This window comes from Apteryx rowi, unplaced genomic scaffold (assembly GCF_003343035.1).
Source record: "Apteryx rowi isolate R43461 unplaced genomic scaffold, aptRow1 scaffold_20, whole genome shotgun sequence".
NCBI classification, from domain to species: Eukaryota; Metazoa; Chordata; class Aves; order Apterygiformes; family Apterygidae; genus Apteryx; species Apteryx rowi.
Window position 1 is genome coordinate 3,117,533 of NW_020448308.1, and position 24,221 is coordinate 3,141,753.

A 24,221-nucleotide genomic window follows, 5' to 3' on the forward strand; every position below is an offset into this window, starting at 1 on the left:
TGTAGCAAAATGGGAGTGTGTGGAATATGCAAACTAAAATCAAAGTGTATAATTCCCTTTGAAGCTTACAGTTTCCAGCTCCCCCCCTTTAGTATTCAACCTGCTATAATTTTATTTCTCTGAAATTTTCAGTGTAATTGGAAGAGTGTTGAAGGAACAAAGCAAATATTTATGTTGCACAAATGCCACTTGATGTGATTAGTTAAAAGCAATCTATTTAAAATTTAATATGTATATTAAACACTTGTGCACACATACAGAGAAGCCAATGGGATAAGTTTTGAATTTAGATAACCTGAGAAGTTTCTAGGCTTGGGAGCATAGTATCTGGGGAAAACATTCTGGACATGGTAGAAATAGGGCAATGCAATCTTCAAACCTCTCAGAATTGTGGTTAGAAAAATAGGTGTATAATCCTTCCCACATTTCTCTTCATGTTTCTAAAGTTACTAAATAACTATATTCTGATCTTGGATTTTAAAGGAGCAAAGCTCATGTAACTCATTTGAGGGTAGCAAACCCAAAGGGTAAATAGTGATGTTTAGTGCTGCGTTGTGATGGGATGCGTGTGGTCCTGCAAGGACCTTGGACCACCTTAACCAGCATTAGGGGCCAGATGTTCCCCACTAAGCGGGCCCTATAGTTCCTTACAGGGGAGATGGGCAAGAAGCTGGTCTCAGCTCTGTGCAGCCTGTCCTTGCCTAGTGCAGGATATATGTGGGTCAGCCCTCATGCCCCAAAGGAAGATAAGAGCAGGGAAGGAGCTGTGACTGGCTTGTGCCTGAAGAGTTGATCCCTTGTTGTGGTGCAAATTAGGCCAATATTCCTTGCTCAGGGCTATATCTGTAGTCCTAGTATAGACCTCCTTATTCCTGTGCACTTCCAAATTCATGGACCAGTCCAGTTTTCAGGTACTGAAGCTAGTGCGCTATTTAAGCCAATGGGTAGTAGTCACAGGTTTCTTTTGTTCCTTTGCCTGAAACTTAGGGAAATGTTGCTTTTATCTGTTCTCCTTTACACCTGAGACAGATGAATGAGTAGGAGGGACATGACAAAGCACATTAAATAACTCAGTCAAGTGACCTGTAAAGAAGATCCTGGACACAGCAAAGGAATTGTTATTTGGAGAGCAAGTGATGCTAACAGACTGTCTAGAGAGAGGGATGATGATTTTCAAGGGGGTTGAATTATCTTCCTTTATTTTTGCTTTTATATTGAATTTTTTGAGTGTCTTATGGAAGCGTAGGTCTAGGTAAGGTGATCAAACCATTCCATTTTTAGTTGTTTTTTATTATTATTATTGTATAACTTTTGATAAGCTTGCTGCAGTAGGGAAAACAGCATTTAATCATTCCTAGAGGAGAGAAAATCCTAGCAATTCAAACAAATGAAATTCTGGGCAAAACCTCTCCAGACCTGCCAAGTCTCATGCTTTGAGCACTAGTCCCTCTCAGACCTTTGGCTGACACAGTACCATAGCTTCTGCGGTTCAAGGCTTTCTGGATAGCTGCTCCTGGCTCTTGTGCTCTAAGAACTGGTGAAGCTGCAGCTTTGGAGGAGAACATGTCACTGATGTGGCCCTGGCTGGACCTCTTCCCTGTGCTTCAAGGAGGCCAAAACGTATCAGTAATTGCACCTAGCTATGGTCTTCTGTGAACCATAAAAGATCTTGAACTAGAAGTGGGAGAGAGCAGGACAGGTGCAGCTAGTTGGATAAGGTTCAACAAGTGATCAGCAGCAGAGGGTGGCTGCTTTTCTGTGAGATCTCATGCTGTATTTTGGGTTACTCATAGCAGGGATGCCACAAGATTTTTTTTTTTCTCCGAAACTGCTTGTGGTTTGGGGAAAATATGAGCTAAGGTTGAGCATCACTTCATATGTTTGGTGTGTAAAGCCATGAAGAGATAGTTGGGTAGTAAGAATATAGAGCTGGAATGCTCCTTGTATTTCCACCAAGAGGAGATTGAAATATTGCAGAGAGTCTCTCATGATTTTGACCCTAAAAATAACCCTTTAGTTTGTAGGGTTAAAAAATAAATAAATATATCCTGTGTACCATGATGATTAAGACAGACCAAATGCTGAAATGCACACCTGCAGGCTAAGGCACCATCTTTTGAACACATCCATGGAGCTTATTTGCATGACTAAAAGCTTCACAGGTGTCTAAGTGTTTGCAACACTGAACTCCAGTGTGTGATTTTTTTTTTTTGCATTGCTCTTTGGTTAGCATTTCCCGAAAAGCTTATATCCTCTTGTCCTGTATATTCCACAGAAAAATGTTTGAGTGCAATTGTGATTCACCAGGGAAATAACCATTTTTCATACAGTTTCCCTAATATCCTTAACACTTTCTTAACAGCATAGCACAGCTTCTGCGGAACTCAAGCGAGGGTCAAGATTCACCAAACCTAGTCTGTTAATTAGAGGAGGTAATAATATTTAATCTACAATACTAAGCCTGAGTTCATGTTACAGGAGACAGTCACTGTAAATGGTTGGATTAAAAGAATATCTTAACAAAATCCCTAGAGCCCAGAGAAGGAGCCATGTAGTGTTTTTGTAGCAGATGCCTCTTTTTCCTATGATCCTTTTTTAATGTGGCTTTGAAAATTGCCCAGCAGTACAGTATTATTTAGCTTTGCTTTAAATGTTAAAACACATTTTCTCAACTTAAATCTAAAGGAGACCTTTATATGAAATTAATGCACAAAATCACAGGTAAAGGACCATTAAGCAAGCATAATGCTGGGGGAAAAGGTATGCTTTGAACATTGTTTCCATTATTCAGGATATGTGAAGTTCAGTCCAAATAGAAATGAAAGACTACTGAGGAAACTTTGCAAATACCTGAAATTCTTTCACTTTGCTCTTGTTAACTGTATCATAGTTAGGAAAGAAAGGGAAATTGTTAAGATGCTTTGCTATTGGAAGTGAGATAACCATGACCCTGTCTTAAGTATGGACATGTGCGTAAGTTAATCAGTAGTTGGTAAATGCTGTGCTGAACTTTTTAGATGTTTTCCTTTGATATATCAAACTAAGAACATTATCATGCTCTTGAAAGCACAGGGAAACTTTGTATATTTGCCAAATAATGATGACATATGAGGTTGTACTTCCACCTCAAGGTGAAATGTTGTGATTGTGATTTGATCATGGAAAACAGTTTCTTACTATTGCAGGATTGTTAAGATTTTACAAATCCCGTGCTGCTTTCCATTGATGTTGAAGGTAATGTAATTACGGAGATATAAAAGTCTACCCTTATGTACCACAGAGCAGATCTTTCAATAACTTCTTCCTATGGGGTTTATTATATTGGTTTTCATATGGTTTTCTGGCCACTTTTGAACCTTCTTCCTTCCCACTCGGCTGGTATTGCTGGGCGGTTGCTCTTTGTTCTAAACAAATGTAGTTACCCAAAGCTCTGGGCAGTAGGCTTTATTTCACAGAATTTCCTAGAGATAATTATGCTTTGCTTTATTCAATGGGATTGTCACAGTGCTCAATAACCGGATAAGGGCCCTTAGGAGAAGGTATTGTTCAAACCTCGGACACTTGTTTGTATTCATAAATGTGTAAGCGCAGGGCTGGTTTTATGAGAATTCGACCTTAGACCTTGGTAGACTGGCTGACCATAAACTACAGCAAAACACCCTTTTTTAGGGTGTTTTAGCAGTTTTCCAGCACCTTTTTGTCACTAATTTTATAAAGTGCACTAATATTTGTACATTCTCACCCTTTTTTTAGTGAGCTGTTATATGTGCTGTCTTGTAAGGCTGTTGATTTTTGGTAGCTTCCTACTTTTTTTCAGCAGTAGTTGAAGAAAAAGGGATTTATTATGGATTTCAATGCTTGCCACTGTTTTCATTGACAGAGCAGAAAATACAATAAAAGAGGTGGAGGTGGTAAATCGCACAGATGACTTTTGTAATTGCCTACTCATATCATAAGGATCCTTGGCCTAATCTAATGCGTTCTTAATCTTTCTTTACAATATATGGATGTTGCTCACTTAAATGGATTTCAGCTAAAGTAGAATTCTCTAATTAGACAATAATATTGGAGAAATTGAACATTATCTTCAGTTACTGAATTTTCTGGCAGCCTATATTAGTTTCTACTGGTTGGTCTTTAAACAGAAATAATGTATCAAGAGATTATTGTTCAAAACTATTTTCAATAGTGTAATAGCTTTTTAATTTTTTTAATAGCTTGTATTCATCAGCTGGAGCACAGGGTAATCAGATTGAGTCAGTCAGCTCCATTATTTTGTCCCTTTTAGCTGATCACAGGTTGTATTCAGATATTAAACCAGTGGGGAAGCTAAGATTTTTTTTGCTGATAATCTCGTAAGTAGTAGTCCATGCAGTCAGTGAGTTAAGGATGTGGGATTCTCAGGCAAGGAAGAAAAGGGCCTCATATGCTTTAAGTAAATGGACAGAGTGTTGCTTTGGTACCTTGGCAATGGTTTGAGTGATTCGTGGTGACTTTGCTATATTGTACTCTGTAGGCTCATCTACATATGGAAGATACTAAGGAGAGTATGAATTCCTGGTGTTTTATTTATACTGTGCTTGGATCTCCATGCGAACGCTCTGGAGACAGGGCACAGGGGAACGGATTTCTTCAAAGGTGTCACTTGGTAGCATTGAATCCAGCTGTGATCAGGACAAAAGTAAAGCACAGGCTCTACGGTTATGCAGCGACTCCTTCCTTGCGTGACCAGCAGACTGTGCTTCACGAGAGGGTGAACGGAGGAAGCCCTTAACCCCCCGGGACTCCTTTTGCTGGTAAAACACCCCACAGCTCACTGATCTACCTTCCCATGCAGATGAGCTCTGTATATTTAGCATCTCGGTGATGCAGATGAAACTTTCAAGGCTATTAACGCTTGCCCATGTTTCTGTCTCTAGCTAGAAGTGATAAATTTTAAACACGTAGTGCCTGGGCATACTTCGGAAAATAATGTCTAGGGAGGTTCAGGACCAATAGAGGATATGGGGGGTGGAGCTCTGCATACAAGGGCTCGGGGACTGCGTGCTAACATGCTTAGGAGAGAGAGCAGGAGCTCCTCATCAAAGCCAAAAGCCTCCCTCGAGCTAATTTTCTTTTGGCCAATCTAGACTTTGGGGGACAAACTCTGAACTGGAAGCTCAGCTTTGACCCTGGGCATCATAAAGTGCAGACCTCATGAAGGAGGCCTACAAGATGCCTCCACTCTTAATGATTCATGTTGCAGTGGCAGATAACATATGGTGTGAAATGTTTCCTTAGGATCTCACAAAGGTAGGCAAATGGTATCGAGTTCATTATAATTAATCATTTTTTAAATTACTTTACGTATAGGAAGTGTTTTTTGACTGGCAGATCTAGGCCACAGAACTAGAAAAGGTGTTTGAACAACTCCTGTTATGCGATGTGTATTAAATGCTGCAAGTCTGTGAGAATTCCACTTTTGAATCGTCTTCTCAGTCTTGGCACTTCTGTTGACCCATTGCTGGAGTATTGCCCAAATGCTGATGAATTCATGTCCTTATAAGTCAGGTAGAATGGCTGGGAACTGGAAAGATGGTGAGTTTGTATGTAATGTTGATATTGTAGGTATGTAATACCTGTTTGGTAGTAGCACAGAGACAGAAGTTGGGATATGATCAAATGAGGCAGCGTTCAATAAATATTGATTCCTTCATAAGCATTGATTAGGAAAAAAATATGTAAAATTAGCAGAGTTAACACAAAGATGACTATGCGGAAAGATAATCAGTGTGCAGGTTAGGACTGAAACTCAGATGTCCTGTGCTCTTTTGCTAGGCCCAGGATAAATCCTTTCCCTGTAGTATCCTGTGGTTAAATGAATTGCAGTCAGTCAATGCAAGAGGTGTAAACTTATCCCTTTCTCATGAGTTCTGGTGCTGTGTCTTTTCCAGGTCTGCTTTTATAGTAAAGCATAGCAAGAATATCAGCAGGCTGCGGACATAAACATTTGTTTGCACCGAAGTGTTCAGTACTGGCACAGGGATACCTGCGTATCGCAGCAGTGTCGTACAGAGAGGCTGACTGGGATCCCTGAAGCAGCAGTGGTGTGATGACCACTGCTAATCAGCCCAGGTGGGACACCACACTGATGTTGTCCCATGACTTTTCTAGCTCAGGAGCTGGCTTGTTTGGTGCTGGCTTCGGGATCTCTGTAGAGCTCTGTGTTGTGCAGCTAGGCACGTTCCAGGGCTGAACTGCATCTCTATGCTAGTGTGAAATTCTTAAATATCTTCAAAATATCGACATGATAGGAGACAGATGTATTCCAATCAGTTAAATTTTCCATAAAATTGACTTTCCATGACAACACCCCGTCTCACTGAAGTGCAGCAGATAAGTTTGTAATTTTAGTGCATCTTTTTCTTTTCTGGAAGAAGAGTGGTTGACTAGATGTGCTTGCGCTTTTCATGCAGAAATCCTAATTGTCTGAAATGAAGTAAGATGAGAATTTGCATGTGAAAGAAGGTTGGTTCAGTGCACCTTTCTGTGACTGGCTATGATTTGCTCTCAGAGAATCTGTCATCATTTGTTGGGAATGTTCCCAGCCATGGGAAAACATGCTATAATCTGTGCCGGTTCAACTTTTTGTACTGTGGTTTTGGGGAGGTCTTGTGGAAAAACAAAGAAGCTCTGTTTATTCCAGCCTCTGAGATAGGGATGTTAAAACTCTTACCTACGTTGACTTCATTTTTGTTTGGAATGGAAAAGGCTTGCAGCTACTGTCTAATAGATGTATTTTGGCAGTGGTCTTAAAGATGCTGCTGATTGCCATGATGTTTGTATGCCTGTTATGCAGTCCGTAGGAACTGGTACATACCTTATGTTCCGATGCGTAATGACCGCGAGACCTGCTACAAGGTGACCAGTTCCTAATCTAGTAAGTGCTCAACTATTTTGGAACGAGCCAGCAGCGACCGCCGCTTTGACTTTCTTCTGTACACACAGCTTGTTGCCTTCTGAATAAAGAACTAGAGCAGCGTGGCCCCTTTTTGTGTTCTGGGAGAGCAGAGAGCAGTAACTTGCTTTTGAACAGCGGCAGACGTAAAGGGGCCACAAATCTGCAGAAGGTGTCCAGAGGCCAGCTCCAGTAGAGCTAGTTGGAAAATGTAACTCCTGTTTTCCAGATGTTTAAATTGTAAGTTTCTTGTTCCAAATGGCATGAAAACATGAAACACAAGTTTCCTGCTGAATGGGAATGTTGAAACCTCCTTCTGGGAAAACGCGGATTGTTTTAAACGTATCAAGGCTTTCACCAAATTCCTGGAGCGCTTCGAAACCAGAGGGCTGGGTGTCCTAGAGTCAGGCTTGCCTACTGCTGAAAGGCTTGGAAGGAGCTGGAGATTTTAGAAGCAATGGGGTTACCGTAAATTTGAGGCAGTTTGGGCAATTTACCAAGCAGCCTGGGAGCCTTGCAAACTTGGCATGTGAATTTGGTAGTCTGGGAGCTTAGGAGTTGGAGTTTTTCTCCCCGTCAGGCATCTTCCATCAGCCTGCTGGGATGATTGCAGAGGAGCTATGAGGAAATGAAATAATTTTCCAATGGAAAGCTGCCTGGTTTTTGTTAGAATTTTGGCTAAATTAATCAGCAAAAATGTTTTGATGGTATTGAAAAATTAGTATTTTTCTGGTGGAAAATGTGCTGTTGGAAGGTTTCCGAATGGCCACAAGTACCTATGCATTTTATTACAGCTCCAGTATTGGTTGCTGGTTGTTTCACTTTATTTGCTCGAGATGATCTGGAAAACGCAGACATCATGACTGCCATCTTCAATCACAAGAGGAAAATCTTAAAAAAAATCTCTATGTAGTTTATGAAGTGAACTGTTACTGCAGATCAGAAGAAACATACTGTAAACTGTTTTATTGTGTCTCATATATGCAAGTGATTTATTTAGTGTTAGCTTTTTAAGTTCATAAATGTTAAGGAGGTTACAAAAATCAATACAAATTCACATGTACAATGAAACTTCCAGAGAATGAAGGTTTTCTCTTTTTGCCTTATTATTATCCTGGCTTCCTATTATTTTCTGTGTAATTTCCCTGTCTATTAATGTTTGTCCCTCATGTGGGACTTCTTATGAACATCCTCTGTTTTCATTCTTGCTTGCTAGTACGGAAACACTAACTGATGTACTCTGCGTGTAATTTAAATGGTGCCCACCAGTTGTGCTTATCTTGGGGACAGAAAGATTATTGGAAGGGATCTGGGGAACAGAGAGAGAGATCTGTGCTCCAGATTTGAACAGTGGCCTTGCTAGGGCTCACCGCATCCGTAAAAGTGTACTAGCACTTGAAGAGTGGTGGAGGTCTTTGGATCCATGCCTGGGCAGATACTTTGGTCAAAGCTGCAGGGAATGGGCTCTGCGGGAATGGAGTCTAAAACAGCTCTGAGGCAGCAGCAGCAGCTGCAGAAAATGTGGCCTGGGGAGAAAATGGAAAGTAAAACACGCAGGTGTGCCAAGCTGAAAGAATTTAGTCCTGCAGTTGGAACTCAGTTAAATTTCTACCAGTGCTGCGCAGGCCAGACAAGACTCCAGCTCTGTCTAGATTCCAGAGAGACTTAACATACAATAAAAAGCAATAAAATTTTTTCTTATCGTGAAAGTAGAGATGTGTTGCTGAATATCCGCTGTGCTCATGTGTGCTCAGTCAGAAGGAGTGTTCTTATAGATCTGCAGGGGTAGCTGCTCTTCGTCCTGGAGGAGACAGCCAGCCCCCTGGGTTCTCCAGTGCAAGGACTCGCTACCTGTGCAGTAAGAACTGGCACTTCTGCAAAGCTGTGGAAGCTTTTCACAAGCTTGAGCAAATATTTTAAGAGATTCGATAGGTGTATCACTAGAAGGAACAGTAATATGTGAAATCAATTATGCCAAAACAGGACTTTGCAAAGCTTGGTTTCAGATGCTGGTTGAATTTCAGGTACAAGGTTTGTGTCAGGTCCTGGTCGAGTGTATAGGTGCTGCTCATTGGTGGGTGCATATGGAGGATGGTGTGTTGACTCATCATGTAGTTCACTCGCTGGTTAATGAAGGTGATTCTTTAGTGAGAACGGTAGGAATCACTGCTGCAGTGGCCAAGTTACCCAGGCTCAGCTCCTGAGGTCGGTGGTGTGATGCATCACTTCCCTTGCTCTTGTTTGTAAGGCTCTTGCCTCTAGGAGTCCGTGTGACTTGGACTCTGGTGGCTGTATTTTCTGCACTCTGTCCTATGGCACATACAAAGCACAGTCATGCAGAGAATCATCCTGCAGTGGTTTTGATCTGCTCCTGAGAATATTGCTGGGTGCTGAACGAGCTTGCGCGTGGGCCTCCAAGGGATATGCTGCAGCTGCGGTGAGTTATTACATCTTTGCTGACTTGTAACCTGAAATCTATATCCCACTGAGCCTTGCTGTGTAGCCATCATCTCTCCACCCTGAGATTATTGATTGTATTTAAATGTTCACTTTGTACTCAGCACAGCTAGGATAGTGATTAGACTTTTATTCATGTTGCCACTTGGAAAGGTTATTTATGTGGGACCACTTCCAACATCTGTGCCAGTTTGGAAAGCAGAATGTTTTATCTATCTTTATTGAAAATCTTTGAACAAAGTAAGTTGCTCGCTGAGACGAAATACTTATTCATGGGGACATCTTGCCCTTTTTATTTAGTTCATTATAAACTCTATTTTGGCGCATCATCCTCAAATTAAGGAAACATTAAACTTAAATAGGTTTCATCCTTGGTTAGTTATGCAAAGGCTTGTGTTCCTAATAAAAGAAATCCCAACCTAGATTTGTGGCGGTGATGTTTTTCTAAGCTGCAGTAAATGTGCTTGCAGTGTTGTGCTGTCACATATATAAACTTGGATATTGTTTTATATGTACAAAACCCATACACTTCAGTGCTTATTGCTTTAAATTTTCTTTGTGTCTTCAAGTCATGGAAACGAGTTTCATTACCATGCTGGTTGTTCATCTTTCTGGATTATTAGCAAAACTTGGAGTTCTCTACATAATAATATTGCCAGGATTTTGATTTTTGAACTGCAGTATCAGAATTTAGGAACATCCTTTTGTTTCACTTTGTAAAAAGCTCTGGCTTAAACACGTGAAGTCTTTTTTCTTCACGCCAACTTGTTTCATCAAATAGGACTTACCAGGATCTCCTTTGGACACTCTTTGTAGGGATCGATGCTGCATGTACTTCTCGCTGCCTGTTGCGACAGACCGAGGAGGCCAGCTCCGGACAGGAAACGCTTTCTGTGAGTAAATGTGTCTTAAAGCTGAGCCTGAGCCTTTACAGCTATTGGGAGAGATGTCTACAGTGAGATCCTAACTCCTTTCTGCTAATCTTGAGGCCTGACCCAGCAGAAATAAGGCTCCCAGCGCTCTTTTACTGACTCCAAAGCAGTGGGGTGAGCACGGGGTGGGATGGAGCCCCTGCTGTGCCGGTTGGCATCGCTCCCTTGGCTTCAGCTGCGGCTGTTTGCGCGAGTAGCGGGTGAGCTGCTATTACCACTGGCACGAAGATGGGGGAACTGCAGCAGTGAAACGAGGACTTTTTTATTTCTACCCCTCAAAAGTTTAAGGAAGGTTTTGTTTTTTTCCTCCTCCATTGCTGAAACCTTTGGGGAAACAAATTTGATTTGTCTTCAGCTGATTTCCCACCTTACCCTCTTAGGCGTAAGCAAATGCACATATCTGTATTTTCAGTGCAACATAATCAAGTAAGGAAAATATTTCATTCATGCAGTGATTTTTTTGAAAAGATGGAATAGCTGAAATTGTTTACAACTCCAATCCAAATTGGTAGATAACTTTTGGTTTAAAAAACCACAACTGCGTGGGTTTTTTTTGTTTTATTTTTGTTTTGTTTTTGGGGGGGGGGGGCAAATAAACCTACCACAGTTATTTTGTCCAGGCATAACTATCCCCCCTTGTTCTCCATGGGAGAGCAAACAAACCCAGTTGGCTTCGGGATCCTGTTTTGGATTCTGGGCACAGAACATCAGAACCCAGGAGCTTGCTCAGGCTTGGAACCGTTTATGCTGTTTGCTTCCATATAGTATCTGGTATTTTCTAGTGTATGTTCATTTCTTAAATAATTGAAAAATGAATGCCAGCTAATTTTTCCGTTTGGATTCATAATTTTGGAAAGGCAGGAGATGGGGGCAAGAACCCAGAGCTGATCAAAGTCTAGAATTTCTGCTTCATTTTCATACCATGCATATCAAAATCCATAAAGTGAGTCTCGGGAGTCAGGCTCAAGGGCCTCTTGATTAAGAATTAAATTACAGGTATGATTTACTAAATTTGTGCTTGGGGAAAGAAGGATTTTGATGATGATGTGATTGGTAAACTACACATTTCCTCAGCAGTGTATTAAAATTAATGGGAGTAGCATAACCATACATGCAAAATACTTGACAAGTCTCAGGAAATAGTACGTCTTGTGAACTAAGCCACATAACTGAAATTCTGTTTCCATAACACTTTTACTAAAGAAAACACAAGGGGAGTGTAAAGCTGGCAGACTCTCTTCTAGCACTGAGGTTTCTTCTGCTGTTAAAGAAGACACAGTCAGGGGAACTTCATGTATACCAGCTCCTTTAGTACCTAACATTGTTCACACGGTTTTCACACAATTATTTTAAAATATTGAAATGTAGACCCATTTGAAAAATATCTATTTCATCTATTTTTGCAAATGTTATGTATTTTTAATTTATGTTTCTTTCAAAATTGCTTGAAAATATACTTGCTATGGCTTCTTGTTCTTTGTTGCATAGTTCTTGCCATAGTGGGATCCTCGGCCACGTTTTGGGCTTCAAGATTCTGTTGCAAACGAGCAACGTGTGAAGACAAGGTTTGGAAGGGGAAATAATACATTTAATACTAACTGATGTAGATATAGAGAAGAGACAGTCTGTGGTACGAGAGTTCCTATACTACAGAATCTTAGCCCAAAAGCTTGTCCATTTTTTCTGCCTTTGTCAAGAGTGGCTGGCTTATAGCTTTGGGCCAGCACGGATATGGCAGCATCGCTGCTTCACGTGATGCAAACTAGTAGGGGGGCATTTGGCTGGGAAGCAGGTAACCCAGGAAATACCCCATCACACTGTGCTCTTGTACAGGCGCGGTAGGGTTGACCAGGCGACAGTGCCAGGTCTGTGCCCTTCCGTCATAGCTTGGCTGTCCTGAGCTAGGCAAGACAGACCAGTGTTGCGTACGACCCAGAAATAAATGGATATTTGTCTTCCATGGTGCAGGTATTTGGGAAGTCGGTGTATGTGAGGAGGAGGGAACAGGCAGGGTCACACGTTCCAGCTCTCTGAGATCGCATCATGTTTCCTCGTCCGGGAGAGGCGTTTTGCTTGCAGCTTCATGGGATACTGCAACTGCAGGGATTGGAGAGAGGGGGTAGCAGTTGCTGCCACTCAACCAATCTGTTGTATTTTGGGGGATTAAAAATTGCCCTGTTCCTCTAAAACCTTGGCTGTCATTGAAACTTTAGAGCTTCTTACCAAGAGCAGCAGGGCTCTGAAAGGAGAACTTCTTTTACTGTGGAAAACGGTACTTTATCTACCTCCCCCCTGTGCCTGGGCTCCCTCACCTGCAGCCCCACGATGCCGCGAGGAGAGACCTCTCCAACATATCGTAAGGGCAGAGAAACGTGAAAGACTGCTTCCTTCTAAAATGCAACAAAGCACGTAATTAAAATAAACAAAATAGCATTAACTATAAGGTCTTGCTGGTGTTGTTTTCAAAGCCATGAAGGGATTTTTGGAGTCTCTAAGTTCTCATCTGTTTGGATTTCAGCAAGGCATTAGCTACAGAGCCGAGTGGGAAATTATTAGTTAAGCCAGAGATTGGTATAAGGAACTGGCTAAAAAACAACCCCATTTTGCAATGTTAAGGAAATATTGGGCTGGGGGAAGATTAAACTGGATTGCCTCCCTAAACAACATGCGGCTAACGTTAATTAAAATAGGAGTAAATTAGGACTGTACTAATGATATTTAGCGATGGCGTGGTGTTGGGGAGTTTTATCAAACAGGGCAAAAGAACAGAATATCATGCTGGAAGAGGAGGGTGGTCTCAGGGACTGAAATAATAGACTATGAAATTTATTAATATAAAATTCAAGTGAGTAATTAGAGGCCAGTAATAAGAATTTCACTTATAAGGTAAGGCTTGTAATTTGGAAGTAACCGAAGCCTTGCAGAACGAAGACTGGGGCAGGACAGGATTACTTGGTTGTAAATACATCAAGAGACAACACTGAAGAAGGGGGAGAACTCTTAGAGACTGTCGATGACAGTGGTGCAAGACTAAAGGCATTTAAATTGGCAGAAAGAGGTTTGGACTGGTTTTAGAGAAGGGTTTCTAGCATTTAGGGGAATTCAGAGCAGAAATTTTGGAACAGTTTGCTGATAGGAATACCAGTGGCAATGTCCGTTTTTAATGTGCGTCGTTTAGGGAACCGTCTGTGTGATATAATTGTCTGTTTGAACAGTTCTCAGATCTCGGTGACCCCACGAGAGACTCCTCTTTGTGTTAATAAATTGAAGCGTATCTGGCTTTGTGGTGACTCCTTAAGAACAGGTGTGCTGGTGCATGTACAATCGCAAGGATGAATTTTTTTTCCAGGTGTAAACATTTTAATTTCAGGGTTTGAGGTTAGGTACAAGTGTGTTGCTGCAGATGCTCATAATATTTTGTGTTTAAGCCATGGCTATAATGAATTTCTTCTTAATTCTGCTTCAAAGCATTTGCTAGTGAGACACAACAGCTATGGGAAATGGCAACTAAAGAGCGCTAATTAAGACTCAGAGTTCTTTCAATAAACTTATGTTACAATGAACAAATTAACTGACAAGAGAAAAAGGCAATATTGCCCTCAAGGGAATGTGCTGACATAGAGAGAACTTCTAAGTAGTTCAGTAGTCTTTTGATTTAGAAGAAACTATGAAACATGAGTCTGGTTCAGTAGCATTTACTTCTGATGTGTCAAAAGGAATAACACAAAAATGTCATCACGTTAGAAGCCAGGAAAAAAATGTGGGTTGAAAAACCCCAACTAAGGAAAATGCACGTAAGAAAACCAGTAAAAAACATAAGGAGGTGACTACTCTTGCTGCTGGCCGGCGTAGCGTAGCACGAGAGGACGGTGTGTCTTGCAGGAGGTGTGCAAGAAGTGTCCTTTTACCTTCCCGGGGTCAGAGTATGGTGAGGGGAAGCCTCGGGCACATTCAGTTTTACTACAAGTGCTAAAACACAAAACCTTTTTTGCTGAAGGTGCCACCGTGGTGCTCAGAACCCGCCTCCGGTACAGGAACTGGTGCACTGTGTGGCAGAACCAGTAGCTTGAGCTATGCACAGAGCAATAGCAAAAGGCAACTGAGTTGTTTGTCTCTAGTGTTTTGGGGTGCTTTGGTTTTTTTTGCTCGTCTTTGGAAAGATGTAACATTTGCATGTTGTCAGAGAGCACATGCTTGAGGTTTTGATTTTTGACCCAATTTGATACAGGAATGTTGTCTGAGGCCTCAATTTCTGGCAGATTGGGATTTTTTCCCCCGTGTTAGTCACGCTAGCTGGCATATAGATTTCTTTGCTTGCATGGCTGGGTATTAACAGTGTCGATGCAGCCTGTCTATAAAACCCCGTAGCTATGAAATGGATGATTTCAGAAGCGCCGAGCTGCCCGGGAGGAGAATGGCAGGCGCTTGCAGAAAGGCCGGGGGACTAGAGGAAGGGGTGGCATGGGTAGACGGTGGCAGGGGCTGGGTCAGCACTGATAACGGCTCGTGGTGGCAGCTGGCTCGTGCGGCATCACGTACTCCTTATGCATTCAGAAAGTCCTTCAGCTGAAGCGGCAGAAGCTTGTGGTTTTGCATCTGTGGGGTTCATCTTCCTGATTTACAGCTGCTTTATACGGGATCGTTTGCATCAGTCGGAGGGTGTTTGTGATGTACTTGATGCCTTGAACCCCCTGAAGCTACAGGCCAGCGGAGAACGGCGCGAGGCTGGGGACGACAAGGGGGGAGTTTTGCTGTCGCGGCTTGAGGCTCTTCCCTTCGCTGCGGGTGCAGAGGAGGCTTTATCTGCAGTGGGGTCTCCCTAGGGTCTTCCCTGAATGCTAAATCCCACCCTCACACGCATGGAAAGAAAAGTCAGGGGGAGAAGAGACAAGCAGCTCACATTGCTCCAGTGCCATTTTCTGTGCTTGCTTTCTTTTTTTTTTCTTTTATTTCCCCCAAAACCTGTAACTGTAGGTCAGTTTGGGATTAATTGAAGCTAATACCATCACTTCAAAGCAGCACAAGATCAAGCCTAATGTGCATGCGTGGCAATTAAACGTTTGGCAAGGCAATATGGATCGGCTTCTGCAGCAGCAGCTCTCTCCTTGTGCTCTTCCTCCTCTTCAGGCTTCAGAGCACAACTCGCCAGGCTGGTGCTTGAAACAAAGGAGCGTTTTAGCACCGCGGTCTGCGGGCATTGACCGTTCTGCCAGCTAATGCTTTTAAGCGTCTGCAGACTTGGGAGGATTATGAATCTCTAGTCTGACTGGCTACTGGAGAATACTGTGGATAATGAAGAAAATTGCAGGGGGCAAATTGAAAGATTTCTTTTTTTATATTGTGTAGTATCGTTATTCCTTTAGTGCTAACAAAGATGAGGCCAATTTAGTATAAATCTTCAAAGCAACATGTGTGAATTTATCTGTCCAGTGCTCATTACAGTTAATGGGATTCATGTGGCTGGAACTTTGCAAGCGCTTTGAAAATGCTCCTTCTATGGTTACATTATAGACCCCCATGTTAGCTGTTTTACTGTTGTTTTTATATTGCTTCATTTGTTTTCTTGACGTTAAAAAAGCCAAAACAGTAAATTAATTAATTAACTGCATCAGCTCCTCTGGTGTTAAATAGAGCAAAATACTCATTTTCTAAGATAATATTACTTATCAACTTGAGACAAAATCTGAATCTCTACCATTTTAAATCCCTGTAGTATAAAACATGCTGTTTGTTGCACACTAATTAAGCTGAGCTTGACTGGGAAGTCAAAATGCTGATCCAGATATGCATGTTTAAATTTTGGTCCAACTGTACTGTTAGTCTCCCGGTGCGGTATGTGCTTTAGCCTCCTTTTTAATCTTTAGGAAATATTTGGTTAATTTGCTGTAGGGAAGAAATGAAATGACAACAGGAGCATGTAAATAAGACAGGTAATGAGCATAAATGTGCACCTACACACATAAAAGAGTAAAATTTTGGAAGTTTGGTCTTAACTAATATTTTGATTGTTGTCTTTTTAAAATATGTATGTAGTCATATGCCTTACTATGGAAAGGGATGCATTATTTCCTACTAGAAATTTGGCTCTTAGATAAAATTTTGTAAAATTATTTGCAACTCAAGAATAATAAAAAGCGTTCAGTCTGGCATAAGGTGAGCTGCCCCGGGTGTCAGGTGAAGAAGATGCAGTGGTTTAGGAGCAGCTCGGTGATCTGTGCCCAGAGCGGGGCTCTACGTGACGGGGAGCGCCCTCTGCTTCTCCCACAGCCTCGTTTGATGCGAGCTATCAGCAAAACACCCTGCAAATCCCTCTCCCTGGATCCGAAACAGTGTTTGGAGTTTCCTTTGGTGGGCCAGTGAGTACTGGATGTGATGTTTCAGCTTCTTTTTGATGCGAAATACAAGTTAGGGCTTGCACTCTTTGTCTTCCACCCAGACTTAATCCACAATGGTTGTGTAAGAGTCTGGGGGTTTTGTTTTTGCTTTTCTTTTTGAAATGTTGTAATCCTGAGATTGTTTACTGTGAGAGATGGTGCAATTTGTGGCATCCCTTTCCTTAGCTTGGTTCCCGAATCTTCAAGTGCAGATGGTTTGAGAAAAGCACTGGATATTGTCAGGATTGGCAAACTGGGAAGTTTCTCTCCCGCTGTCTCCAGTAAGAGACAAATATTTGATCCTCTGTGCAACAGGCTTGGCAAAAGCCAACATCCAGTGTCGGCTGGTAGCTTCCGGCCGCGTCTCAGCTCAGCCGGCGGTGCCTCTTGCAGGCGCTCTGTGCTGTCCGCGTTAGTCTGAGGGACAAAGCATGGTTTCTGCTGTGCCCACTTTTCCAGGTGATTGACTTGTGTTTTGTTTTGTTTTCCCTCAGTCTGAGATGAGCTTGCAGGCCCTGATTTAGCAGTGAGCTTTGCAAGAAATCCAAAATGGGACTACGTTTTCCCCTTGTACAAAAACCTAGAGGGTTCATGCAGGCACTAATCATCCACGGTTGCACAAAGATCAATGATATTGAGGTTCTCCAGAGAGGCAGGGAAGGAGCGGAGCTAAGTTCCCCAATCTGACTGTTTTGTTTTTCCTTTCATCCTTGCAGTTCTTTATAGGAAACCGGATTTTGGCCAGTGAGAGAGGGGAAAGGTGCAAACATCCCCACGGTAAAAGCAAGATTCTCAAGATTTCTCAGTAGAAGGTAAAGAGAGAAAAACAGTTGGCAGGAAGCTGCTTCACCCCAGGGAGACTGGTATGTAGATGCAGTTGTTTGCTGAGAGCTTGTATCTTTGAGTTGTTGATTAGATTACAGTGGCAGTAGCAGAAAGCTTTGGGGGGGTTTGATGAGTGTGGTGAGAGGGTTGTTGTTCAAAGCTGTCACCCTGGAGGGAAGGAAAAATTTCAGAGGCACTGAATGCGAGCGCTGTCGAGCAGGTACGTGCTGCTAGAACAATGGCTGGCACCGAGCTTTGCCGCAGGAAACCAGCTCCGGTGTCTCAGCTTTCCACTTGCAGTTGCTGCTGCCAGAGGGAGGGAGATGAGAGAAATGGGCTATAACAGCAGAAAATCTGATTTATTAAAAAAAAAGAGAAAATCCTGGGGAATTGCCAGTATTAAATGTACTTAGCGCTTTTGCTTGGAGGTAAAAATGTGACATGTAAGAGAGAAGTAGGGACATTGCAGGGAAAAGGCAAAATAATTACAAATGTTGCGGTTGCCAGGTTCTCTGTTTTGCATGCAATTATGAGACGTAGTAGCAGCCCATATGTATCGTGGATGATTGTGTATTATGATTAAACACTGAGGTCTCCACTGGCAAGAGCAAGTTGCCTTAGCAAAATATTTTGTGCAGCCTACGCAGCAGTAAGCCTCTCTCTGGGAGGAGGGAGAAAGAAATCCCTTTGGAAAGAGCCATTGGATCTCTCTACCCTTGGAAAAACTACAAGAAAATTTTGTCCAGGCTGTCAGATATGTCATATAGGTTTTGCTGCCAGTGCGGTGGTCTGATCCAAAGCCTGTACAAAGCCTCATACTCTTGGTGGCTTTTAGATTATTCTGAAGAGTAATCTGATTAGGGAGGAGGCCTCTAAGTAAGTAGACAAATCCTGAGGCCCAAGGGAGCGATTGGTTTGAAGGACAAGACTATAGCTGAATGGAGATCCCGTAGAGGTCTCGAATGAGTCTTTGTAGAAAGGTCAGATCTGAATGATAATGTGGAAGTATTGATAGTTTCAGGTGAAAAGAGTATTAAAACATGCAGAGGATTCAACTTTCCAGCATTAATGCTGGAAATAGTGGTTCCTTTTAACTTAAATTTTATTTTCCTTGGGCACAGCTGATACTATGAATGGCCTGGTCTGCAGGCATTAAATCACAAGGTGATTTATGTACTTGAGTAGTTCAGAAAGACAACGGAGTAAAGACAGATCCGGGTGTAACTGGCTGTATGACTTAACAACATATCACCTGCAGGGGAGGACAGTTTAAAGTAATGTTCCTGCTCCTGGCAAAGCCAAGGGGAGTTTCTGCATTGTGGTCAGGAGAAGTAGGCTGGAGTCTAGCTGTGATTCACTGCAGGACTAAAGTGATGATTCGTGTTTGCTGTAGGCCCATGTCTATGATACAGTGGGACTGTGTGGTGGGACTGATATAGCCTCAAAGGAATAAAAAAGAAGACTAAAAGATATTTATACATTCTCATAGTAACTTTTACTTTGGAGGTATCCAGCAACATGTTTTCAAATGAAACAAATATTTCTAATTGTTAAAAAAAAATCTCTTTTCTTTTTGGATGGCATTTGCATTTGCACTCTTAGTTTAAACAAGATATGCTTGGTGGGAAAATCTGCTTCATTTGAAACTGTGCTGCGTACTGTATTGGGTAGAATATTAAGTAAATTTTTGGTCAAAATTTATGTTGGGAATGCAATATTCAAGTAAGATTGTGTTGCGAATATTGAGTATTACATTATGTTTATAAAGAAATGTATGTACATGTAGCTAGGACCAAGTCAAAGCAGGAGTCCCCCAAACCTCTCGGATTCTGTGTGGTTTATATGGTGCAGAGAGCAATGGGGAAGGAGAGTTAATGTACGATGCACCTTCCTTTCCTCCTGAGAAAATTCAGCTCTGGTGGTTGAAATGAATTTTAAAAATTTAATTTAGCCAGAGTTGTTTGCATTTTTCTCAAACCCAAGGAAATGGCTGAAAACCCCTCTGACTTCTGTAGTCTTTGTATTGGGGCGTACTGATTTTTAAGCTTGTTTTTGCTAAATCAGCGCTATCAGGGCATGGGAAGTATTGCACACGTGGACGTAGTGTGTTTTGGGAGACTAAAAGTTCTGTCCTGCAGCAGACATTAAGGAACCGTTAGTGCAAAACAGAATTCATATTCTCGCTCTGATTCAGTGTCTCTTTATGTGCAGACCGAAAAAAGTTTGGGAGAACTTGACTGTTCTCAGATTGAGGTAAGAGCATCGTACCAACAGGCACTGCGTGTTCCCTTTCTTTAAAGCTAAAGGCAAAATATTTTTAAATGCTTTTTCTAGGGAAACCCCCTCTCTCTCATACTATACTTAAATAAATAAAAGTCTCACTCTCGAAATGAAGTTTGTCATAAGAGTTGTTGATGAAAATTATGTTGTGACTTCATCGTCAAGCAAACTAAACAAAAGACATCAAGGTTGAAAAGCATTGCTATGGTTACCTTATTTAAAGGCAATTGTTAATAAAGGAGAGAAAATTGGAACTGAGAGAGGCAGTAATTGCAAAAGCACAGAAAAGGTTCGACTGGTATTTTTCATCAAAACTTGATGTGAGCTTGCTTCATGTTATGTTCATTAAATATCCATTTTAAGGATGCTGTCTGAGCTCAAAGGATATAGCTAGGAGAAATCAAACCTAACAAGTTTAGGTTTTGAAAAAGGACAGCATTCATGTTTTGCATTCCTAGACTAATGGCTCTGGAAGGAGTCCAGTTGAGCTTTACAGTGGGTGGTTTTCTCCCTTCTTTAGTGTTTTGAGAAGAGATAATTGGTTTTAAAATGGTTGCAATGTTCCTTTTAAATCACATATGTTCTGATTTTGCTTCCTTGTTCTTTCTCGTGGTGCATTACATATTCGCAAGGGACCAGAACCTTAGAAGCAAGGCATTCGAGCTAGAGCTGCTAGCATGATTTAAAACTCAAGCTTAAATATTTTAATTGAAGTCAGCTATCATATAGCTTTCAATCCCAGGGTAGAATGTTGGCTTTTTTATCATAAATATGCCTGGAGTCTGAAATGGAAAGAATTCCCTTTACTGGTAACATGGTTCATGGTGACAACAAATTTCTCAGTCTTTGCCTACGTAAAGACCGAAATTCAAATCTGCATAAAATGTTTTCTGGTTGCTTTCCGGGAGAATATTTTTGAGTTAAGAGGAATTAGACGACAGCTAACCAGTGGCCTCCATTTATGCAAAAAGGGCTTGTTTACTTTGAAAATATGGATTAACTGCGTATCAGCTTTCGTACTAGTCCACTTCATCACTTAAGAGATGTTTTTCAATTAAAATAAAAAGATATTACAAACCTAAGGTTACAGAAACATGTTCTTTAAAAATTAAGTTAAATTAGAAATGACATTTCCTCTTCTAATGTTGACATTGTAGCTGAGAGTTAAGCTATAAAAGGAGTCAATTAAATTCTCTGCAGCTTTGCTGCAAAATCTGAATTTAAACTACACAATAAAGCAATGTTATTAAAGCTGGCATTTTTAGACCAGTCATTTCTGGAACTAAACTGGAGCAAAAGTATTAATCCAAAGCCACAGCTGTCTGATTAATAAGTTCGTGTGATGTCAAGACTCAAAGATAAACACGTCACAGCCTCTGCTTTGTTGCCAGCTTTCTGACACCAGCAGACTCTGAAGGGCTGTTAGGAAACCCCAGTGTTTATTGGTATTAAAAAGAGCACATCAAGCGTGTGTTGTACCCCTTTGCCGCAAGGTTCTCCAGTGAATCACGAATGCTTCCTACTAGTACTGATATAGGTAGTGCTGATGTGCCCAGGAATTTCTCGGTTTTGTTTGTCATGCTTTGCAAAGAGAAATCGGGGAGCTCTTTCTCTGGTTTTAGACTTTTCCAGGAGAGAAAGATAGCTGAATGCTTCATTTTTTTATTAGCTTATTTTAAAATACTGAATTATGAGATGACGCCTTGATTGGATTCTAAGCTTTTGGATGTAGATCTCCTTAGAGATTTTCAAGAGCAGCCCAAAACCTCCAGGGAAGGACAGCAATGTAAATGGTGGGTCTCGTCCAGCTCACGTCGTATGACTAGGTTGGCTGAGAGTGAAGTGCAGGAGCAGGGGAGGCTCTGGCAACCACCTGGGGACAGAGCAGCCTCTTCGGCTGGAGCTAAAACACAATATCTGACTTGAGAGCACAAACTATTGTGATGTTTGCTGGCACTTGAGTTTCTTATGTGTTTTGCAGGGTTTTAAGGACTTCCTCATCTCCTGTGTTTGCCTATCGGAGAGATGTCGTAGTGTTACTCTATGCTGGATCAGTATAGGAGAGCATAATCTTCTTAGGTCTTCCATTTGCAAAATGGTAATGGAAACTCTTCTAGCTGAGTATGAGGATGTAGAGAGTAAGATTGCGAGGCTGTCGGGCTTTGTGGTTACGGGAGCCAAATAAGCCCCAAAGATAAAATAATAAAAGAGCGAAATATTTTATTTAGTTTCTCCCCAGCAATTGCTGTCAGACCTAGTTCTGAGGCTCATCTGTAATCCTAACTCTTAGAGTTCGCTCAGTGACTGCGTTTTATAGCGTTGTCTTTACCACTTGATTTAATGAAGATTATTAAAGTAGTCTAAACTGAAGATTACGCTGCTTGGAAGTGGTTAAAAACTGCAGACAACTATCTTTCCGTTTGAGTATTTATTAAATACCTCTTGCATACTGTCTGCTCTGCCTGCTGCGGCAGTGTTTTCTAAGCCATCTTTGCATCTCCTCTGATTATCTCTGCGGTAGCCAAGACCCATTTTTTTAGTTCATCTGTTGAGGAATGGTGTGATGCTCGCGGTACGCAGACTTAAGAGGAAGAAGAAGTAGTCCTTGTCCTAAGGAATTTAAACTCCCTGAAAGATGGCGATGAACTAAAAAAGTCATGCTAATTTCAAGCTCCATTAGAAACCAAAGGACAGGGATTCATATCCATCTGCCGTGCAAGAGTTTGCCCCCTTTGATATTTTGTTTTAGTATGGCGCTTAAGTATTGGAATGAGGAGTACTTTAGAGGTCGAAGAGGAAATGGGGAATGAGTGCTTGTTAAATAGATGTTGACAGGAATATCACATAAAACTGTTTTTTTTTTTAAAAAAAAAAAAAAAAAGCTTCCTACTGCTGTAGTACTGACAGAACCTTTGTGAGATGGTCCTCCCTCCTCTGGCCAATTTATCATCAAAATGGGTGGGTGCTGGCAGCCCTGTTCATGCTGGCTAGTGTTCACTTGGTGATTGCTACCCCTGCCTTAAGCACTAGTGATTGCAGAATGGAAGAGAAGCCAAACGTGGCCCGACGTGGAGGTGAGCGATGGGGCGTGCAATGCAGCAGGCTGAGCGTTGTAGCGTGCTTGACAAAGCCTTTCTACTGTTGAATCAGCAGCCTAAGGAATGGTTGCTGCTCCTTGGATAAATAAGCCTCAGAACTTGCTCAATCCCAAGCGTGTCCCTCCATCAGAGCTGTCGCGAGCTGTTGTAGCCGGTGTTTGGAGCGCCTCAGATCTTATCGGCTTGCTCCGACTTTCATGGTGTTATACAGCAAGCTGTTTTAACGCTTCAGCAGCCCTGCTCAGGTTCTCAGCACCACATATTTCTTTTTTTATATGATGTTTGTCTCCAGCAGCTTGTTTTTTGTTGTGTTCATATGGTTAATGGAGTTCTGGATTCCTGTTCTAGCAGTTTTCTAAATTACATCATGAGCGAGCTAAAAAGGGATATTTAAGAACAATGATAAGATGGTTTCTGCTGCTCTGTGCTGTTTTTGAAAACCAGCTGTGCAGTGAAAAATAGAACTGTTCCTGATGATAGTGTATTAGTTTAAATACAAACATTTAACATGTCTGTGCTAGCTCTCTGACCTGTAATCTGAACTGATGGGGTTTTGCCCTAAGGCCACCCAACCACTATTCTTAAGTGTTATAATTGTAATGCCTCTTGGATAGCTCGCCTGCTATTTCTAGCAGTCTCTAGAAGCAGAGGATTTGGTTCCAATGAAACTAGTATTTACTGAAGCTGAAAGTTAATCTGATCCTATTTGTAGCTGGCATTCATATAAATCATTTGGACAACTCTGTGCAAGGCCTGCTTTTTGTTCCATATTTATCCAGAGCCTACACCAATGTAATCCTGATCCATACCTGCAGTCTCCTGATGTTAACGCGTGCCAGCTTTTAATCATAATGATGGACCTGACACATTTCATAAGTGTATAAGGCAGATCAAGCATTTAGAGCTGTTTCCATGAACATCTGTGCTGGCAGAGTTGTATCAACTAACAGTAAAAGAGGCGCTCACCTAGCAAAATGCAAGTACCTGTTGAACGTAGACTGCGGAGAACAATAGATCAGTTGGGTAAAGCAAATACAGAAGGAAGAAACAGCGCTTTATGCTATAATAGAGATGTATTATAGAGTGTATACAAACTTAATTAGTGTTTCCAAATAATAAGTTTAAAAGAGTCTTTTTTCTTACATAGAATCTAAAAATAATAAAGCTACTATATATATTCATTTACTCCAAATAAAGGGTGTCATAAGTAAAAGCATATTTAACCATAAAATGTTCTGCAAAAGTGAGTGAATAGCGTGTTTTCCATTTAGTGTCTAAGGAAAACAAAGACACAAGACAATACAGATATTGATTCTGG